Raw genomic sequence first — 6,986 nt, 5'->3', positions numbered from 1 at the left:
TTTCCGCCATCAGATTGGTGACGCCCACAGTTGCTCTGGCAACAAGACACTATGGGAGGAAGAGGGGAATAAGTTTTACTGGGGACGGCGTAGCTAACCAGAGGGTTCCAGCTTTCTTTGATCCTTCGGATTCCTGGAAGATTTAACGGTTTGCGTCTACTTTGAGGCAATGCCTGGCTTTCGTGGGGGTTTGGTACCAGCCTGACCCTAATTCTGTTAAGGGCGCTGTCTGCAGATGTCTGTCACAGATAATTGGAGCAAGCCAAGTTCCTCCGCAGTGAGACCCAGCGCGGCCAATCACTCCGCAGGCCCCAGTTTAGACTTGATACTGAGGGGAGTGAGTGGGTGAGGTATGGGGCGGGAAGCAGGGAGGGAGCCTGACCTCTACTGGGTTCTGAACTGGAACTCGGGATCTGGCCCTGCAGTGCCAACATTTATTGGGCGCCTCCTCGGGGCCCGACGTTGTACTAAGTTGTAAGGACTCTCACATGAATTGGATATATGTGCAGCCTTAAAAGAGCTGGTGAAGAGAAAGATAGCGGTCGAATATCGTGCAGAGTATGTCATCAAGTTTAGCAGCTCTTTCCGCAAGCTGGTATCTTGAACCTGGTGTAATAATCCCAGGATGTCCGCGCTGAAAGGCCTGAAAGAGCATGCGTGGTTCAACCCTACTCTCTCCAATTCGTTTTGCAGAAAAAACTGAAATGATTCCAGGTTTTTTGTTTGTTTGTTTCGAGACGGAGTTTCGCTCTTGTTACCCAGACTGGAGCGCAATGGCGCGATCTCGGCTCACCGCAACCTCCGCTTCCTGGGTTCAAGCAATTCTCCCGCCTCAGCCTCCCAAGTAGCTGAGATTACAGGCACGCACCACCATGCCCAGCTAATTTTTTGTATTTTTAGTAGAGATGGTGTTTCACCATGTTGACCAGGATGGTCTCGATCTCTTGACCTCGTGATCCACCCGCCTCAGCCTCCCAAAGTGCTGGGATTACAGGCGTGAGCCACCGCGCCCAGCCCAGGTTTTGTATTTTAACAAGTAGAATTGTGTTTAGCGTTTTAGCTTTTTAAAAAACTAAGTTCTGGCTTTCGTTGCCCTTTTAATTTCACATCAATCCGACCTTCTAGGCCTAGTTCATCTCACCTTTTAGCTGCAAGTTTTTCCACACATATCCAGGTACTTTATTTTCAGCTTCTTAATAACTTTGAACTGTAGGTGAGCAAAATCCCTAAAACAGCAAGTGAACAACAGCCTTCCTACCTTTCACATTTGTGTGTGTGTGTGTGTGTGTGTGTGTAACGGAGTTTTGCTCTTGTCGCCCTGGCTGGAGTGCAATGAATGGCACGATCTCGGCTCGCTGCAACCTCCCCATCCCGGGTTCAAGCCATTCTGCTGCCTCAGCATCCCAGTAGCTGGGATTACAGGCACCTGCCATCACAACCGGCTAATTTTCGTATTTTTAGTAGAAACGGGGTTTCGCCATGTTGGCCAGGCTAATCTCGAACTCCTGACCTCAGGTGATCTGCCCGCTTTGGCCTCCCAAAGTGCGGGGATTACAGGAGTGAGTCACTGCACTGGCCCTTTTTCACTTTTTATTTGCCTTTAGATTGGAAACTATAGCATTAACAAATGTATTATCAGTGAGGAGCAAAGCCACACTTAGGTTCTAGAAAGAAGAGAAATAACCTAAGAAACCTTTACAGTCTACTTGAAGAGATAGATTCATATTCACACTCACAGAGATTTGCACAGCCATATGAACATAAGTTCAGCCTAAACCTATGTTGCTGAGAAGGAAAACAAAAAAGAGTGGGTAACCAGCTGGTTCCTATTTCAATATAATATGGCAGGAAGCATCAATTTCTCTGACAAGTTAAACCTTTCTCTCTGCCTTATCAACAAGTAGGAAGGTACCTTCCTCGCAAATATTCAACTTCAAACTTTACAGGCTAGGCTGATGCTTTTGAATCATTCAGGAGTGAATTCTTCAGGGAGTTTCTATTCCATCAGCCAGCCTCATTCCAGCAGTTTCTCCCTTATGTTTTGTCTGTCTTTGATCCATGTCAACTAGCATCATTAAGATCTCCCCAGGAACTCTCACAGGAGAGAAGACAAGATGAAAAGCATCAAATGCGCTTACTGAATGCATTTGTTTCTGAGACCTGCTAGTCACACAAATATACTACACTAAGGCTTTTCTGAACTACTTAAAACAGCAAGAAAAGGCCTAGTTCTCTGTTTGGTTTAGTATTCTATATTCATCGAAACATTTTTAACTGATCTGTCAACAGGAAATTGCTAACACTAGTGTTGGTTTCAATTAGTTTAAATCAGAATATTAATATAGTTAAAAATTCTTGTCCAGAGTAGTGGATAAAAGTGCAAACTCTAGAATCAGTCCTAGATTTGAACCTTGATTCTGCTGTTTACTAGTTGTCTAATCTGGAACAAGTTATTCAGTCTGACAGTTTCATTTTCCTTTTCTATAAAATGGAAATAGCAATACCTGGATCATTGAAATGATGTGAGGATTAAATAAGATAATGTTAAGCATTAAGTACTTAGTATAGTGTTTGGCAGGCAGTAAATGTTTGCTCTTATTAGCTATCATTAATCCTAGTAACTATGTCTGCTTCTCCCGTTTCTCTGAATGATTGAAAGTTAGCCAAACCATAACACCCCCAATAATTTGGGTATGCAAAAGATAGCACTGGAGGGACTACAACTCAAATGGCTCTTAAAGGGCAGATCTAATTTATAAGCTGAAACTGAAGTCAGAGTATACTTTAGGGGTTTCATGACTAAAATACTCAATATCATAAAACATTGGAAAAGTGAAGGAGCAAGAGGGTTCCCTTAAGGGGCAAAGTCCATAATTTTACATCATACGTCTCTCTACAAAAAGAAACCACATTCTTTACCAAAATAAACACAAATCCTCCAAAGTCTGAGTAGAAAATAACTCTTCTAAAGGAAATCTCTGCATGGAAAAGAATGTCTTTTCCAGTTCCTTTCCCTTGTATTGTCACTTTTGCCTTAAGATTCCCATCTTTGCTTCTGTTTACTTGTATTGCACATAACACCTCTACCTTTTAAACTTTGGTCCCAATGTGACCAAAACCCCATCTCCTGTTTCCTACTAGAACAGATAAAACAGGTTATTATTTTCAAAAAATAAAAATTTAAGGAGAATCAAGTTATAAACAGCACTAGTTTTTTAAGTATCAAGTTTCTGATCAAGTCCTAGTAAGGCAGTAAATATCTTCAGTGAACCCATATCCCTTCATCCTTTCAGTTTCTAATGAAGTGGAACAACTTTTCAGCTCCTTTGTCTGATTTCCCTCTCTCCTAGCTGTTTGGGAGTCTCATAAAAGCCTCAGTTTTGCCCCCTTGCTGGCACCCAAAAGTGAGTCCACCATATGGTCCTTTCCAAGAGCAGATCACTCACCACAACATGGGGCTGAAATCATCAATGCCTGAGCAACATTGTGCAATGGAATTTTCTGTGATAATGTCTCTGCACAGCCCAATATAGTAGCTGCTAGACGTATGTGGCTATTGAGCACTTAAACTACAGTTAGTGTTATAACCCAGATGCAGGTTCAGACTCTCGCTGCTTGCAGAGTCCAATTAACAAGAATGAGATCTGTTATAAAGAAAATTACATTTTATTCCAAAGCTGCCTTAGGGGAAGAAGCACAGATTTTCTGCCTTAAGGGTACAAACTTCACTTTTGGAGCAGAAAGAGGGTGCTTTTGAAAGGGGGCCTGGAACACTGGCATAAATGGCACACAGGGGAGGAAGCGAGTGGTTGGGGGGTCTGCATACTACCTTCAGTGCCTTATCTACTGGACAGTGATTGCTAGTGCCTTTTGTGGGCAGGACTAGGTTCTAAAAGTGGCCAAAACTCTCCAAATAAGAGAGAGTTTTGTAGCAGGCATACTTGGGGTTGTAGATGGACTGTTCTCACAGCAGCCTCCTGGTGGGTGAGAGTTCCTCTCTGGAGCTTCTAAGCACATAGTTAGATGAACTTGCCCCACAGGGAGTGTCTGGTAAAGAGGAGGTAAAAAGGCTATAATTGCATTTCTAAAGAGCTAAGGAGGAAGTAAGAAGAAGGAGGAAAGAGAAAAAAAGATTTTTTAAAAATCATTAAACTATCTCTTAGAAAAATGGGGATGCTTCATTACAATGTGACTAAGGAAATTTTATTTGGCTTTATTTAAATCTAAGTAGCCACTTGTGGCTAATGGCTGTCACTGGACAGAGCAACTTATGAGCTATTCTACTCATTTCTATGTTTAATCAAAGAGTGATACCTTGTTCATAGTTAATTCAAATGGAAGTGATACCCATTTGAAACAAAAGAATAATCTATATATATACCTGCCAGGCCTGAGCTATCAGTTTATCAGCTCCCCCTACTTTTGGAATACTTGATGATGACTTACAGTCATAGAAAGAGCATTTGTAACCTCCCAAGGGGTTCACCTTGCCCACTGCCTAGACAGAGCCAGTTCATCAAGACCAGGCAATTACAATAGAGAAAGAATAATTCGTGCAGAGCTGGCTCTGCAGGAGACCGGAGTTTTACTATTACTCAAATCAGTCTCCCCAAGCTTTAGGGGATCAGAGTTTTTAAGGACAAGTTGGTCAGTTGGGGGAATCCAGTGAGTCAGGAGTCCTGATTGGTCAGGGATGAAATAATAGGGAGTCGAACCCGTCTTCTTGCACTAAGTTCCTGGGTGGTGGGGGGCCACAAGATCAGATGAGCCAGTTCATCCATCTGAGTGGTGCCAGCTGATCCATCAAGTGCAGGGTCCGCAAAATATCTCAAGCACTGATCTTAGGAGCAGTCTAGGGAGGGTCAGAATCTTATGGCCTCTGGCTGCATGACTCCCAAACCATAATTTCCAATCTTGTGACTAATGTTACTCCTTCAAAGGCAATCTAGTCCCCAGGCAACAAGGAGGTTTGCTTCAGGAAAGGGCTGTTATCGTCTCTGTCACAAACCACAAACTATAAACTAAGTTTCTCCCAAAGTTAGTTCAGCCTATGCCCAGCAATGAACTAGGACAGCCTGGAAGTTAGAAGCAAGATGGAGTCAGTAAGTTAGATCTCTTTCACTGTCTCAGTCATAATTTTGCAAAGGTGGTTTCAGATTTGTCAAATTAATTTCCATCCACACTCGTTGGAGTCTCACACTTGCTCATGGTGTGCTTTGTCCTAATGATAAGGAGAAAAAAATAACTTACATTTTCTTCCCAGAGGTCTGTCTAAAGGCGCCCAGAGACCTCTTTACTCTATAATTCTAGCAGATCCAGCCCAATCCTGAGATATATCAGCACTGGGAATAACTTAAAAACTAGTAACTTTGGTTACAAAAGGCATTCTCCATCCATTCAAGTTTCCTACTTCCAAGAAACATCTACTTTAAAGCTGGTTTAGCACATGAAAACAAAATACAAACACTTTTCCACACTGCCTCCTGAGGAATGATCTAGAGAGATCAATACCAGTTTCAGTGCAGTCGTCCTTGCCTCAAAAAATTCCACAACTTATAGTTTTTCAGAAAAGTGGGAAATTTTATTGTCCTGTCTGGGAGTGATATAGTATGGAATTTCCTATTTGGTACAATTTAGAATGCAGCTCCCAAAGCATTTGGCATTTAGCATATTGTTTCATAGGTAATAGTTTATGATTCTGCCTTTTCTCTAGACTTTTCTTCATTTACCCAACAATTACTGAGTGCCTACTCTGCCACACTTTGTTCTAGGTGTTGGGAGCACAGCAGATAACAAGACAGAGAGGGTTCCCAGGAAACTTAGTCTCTAAGCAGAAGGAAACTGATAATTAATGAGTAAAAACAATGCCAGATAATTTCAGATAATGACAAGTGTTATGAAGAAAACAAAAATAGGGTAATGTGAGAGAGTGATGGGGGGCTCTCTTTAGATCCTGCAGTCAAGAAATGCCTCAGAACAGGGGGTTTCAGCTGAGTTCTGAATACAAAGTTATCAGCTCTGCAAAGCCAAGAACGACCGAGGGTAGCAACAGATAAAAAGTCTGCGTTTACCATTAGAGCAGGTTATTTCTTTCCTTTTGATAATTGTTTTGTTGTTTCTTTTTTTAGAGACAAAGTCTGACTCCATCACCCAGGCTGGAGTGCAGTGGTGGGATCATAGCTCACTGTAACCTCTAACTCCTAGACTCAAGTGATCCTCCTGCCCTCACCCTTCCAAGTAGCTGTGACTATGGGTATGCATTGCAGCACCCAGCTAATTTTTTTCATTTTTGTAGAGACAGAGTCTTGCTATAATGCCCAGGATGGATAATTGTATTTTTAGTGCTCAGCGTAATGCTTGGCTTTGTATAATAGCAACAACAACAATAAGTAATATTCATAGCACAAATAAGTGTACCACATGATTATTTGAATTATCTTAGTTAATTCTCACCATACACAAGCCAGAGGAAGAAATTAAGAGATGCTAAATAACTTGGCCAACGGCTTAAAATGGATAAGTGGCAAAGCAAATACTGACCTTAACCCAGGCTTCTGACTCCAGAATCTACACTTCTAACTAACCAGTGAGTCTCATGGAGCACCAGTATCTGCAGTGCTTCCTACAAATTCAGCTTTCTAGCATCAAGCCAAACCAGCTGAATCCGAATCTCAGAGGGTAGGGATTAGAAATCTGAATTGTTAATAAATCCATCAGGTGATTCTTATGCATACTGAAGTTTAAGACCACTGTGTTTTGTTGAAAGATGGAATGAAGGCAACTTTGTTGGCTCACCCCTGTAATGCCAGCACTTTGGGAGCTCAAGGCAGAAGGATAGCTTGAGCCAAGGAGTTTGAGATCAGTCTGGGCAAAATAACAAGACCCCATCTTTACAAAAACTAAAAAAAAAAAATTACCTGGTCAACTGTAGTCCCAGCTACGTGGAAGTTTGAGGCAAGAGGACCCCTTGAGTCCAGGAGTTCAAG

The sequence above is a fragment of the Aotus nancymaae genome, unplaced genomic scaffold (assembly GCF_030222135.1).
Source record: "Aotus nancymaae isolate 86718 unplaced genomic scaffold, 86718_ANA_hifiasm-v0.15.2.pri h1tg000011l, whole genome shotgun sequence".
In the NCBI taxonomy this organism is placed as follows: Eukaryota; Metazoa; Chordata; class Mammalia; order Primates; family Aotidae; genus Aotus; species Aotus nancymaae.
Note: the sequence above shows the minus strand (reverse complement) of the source record.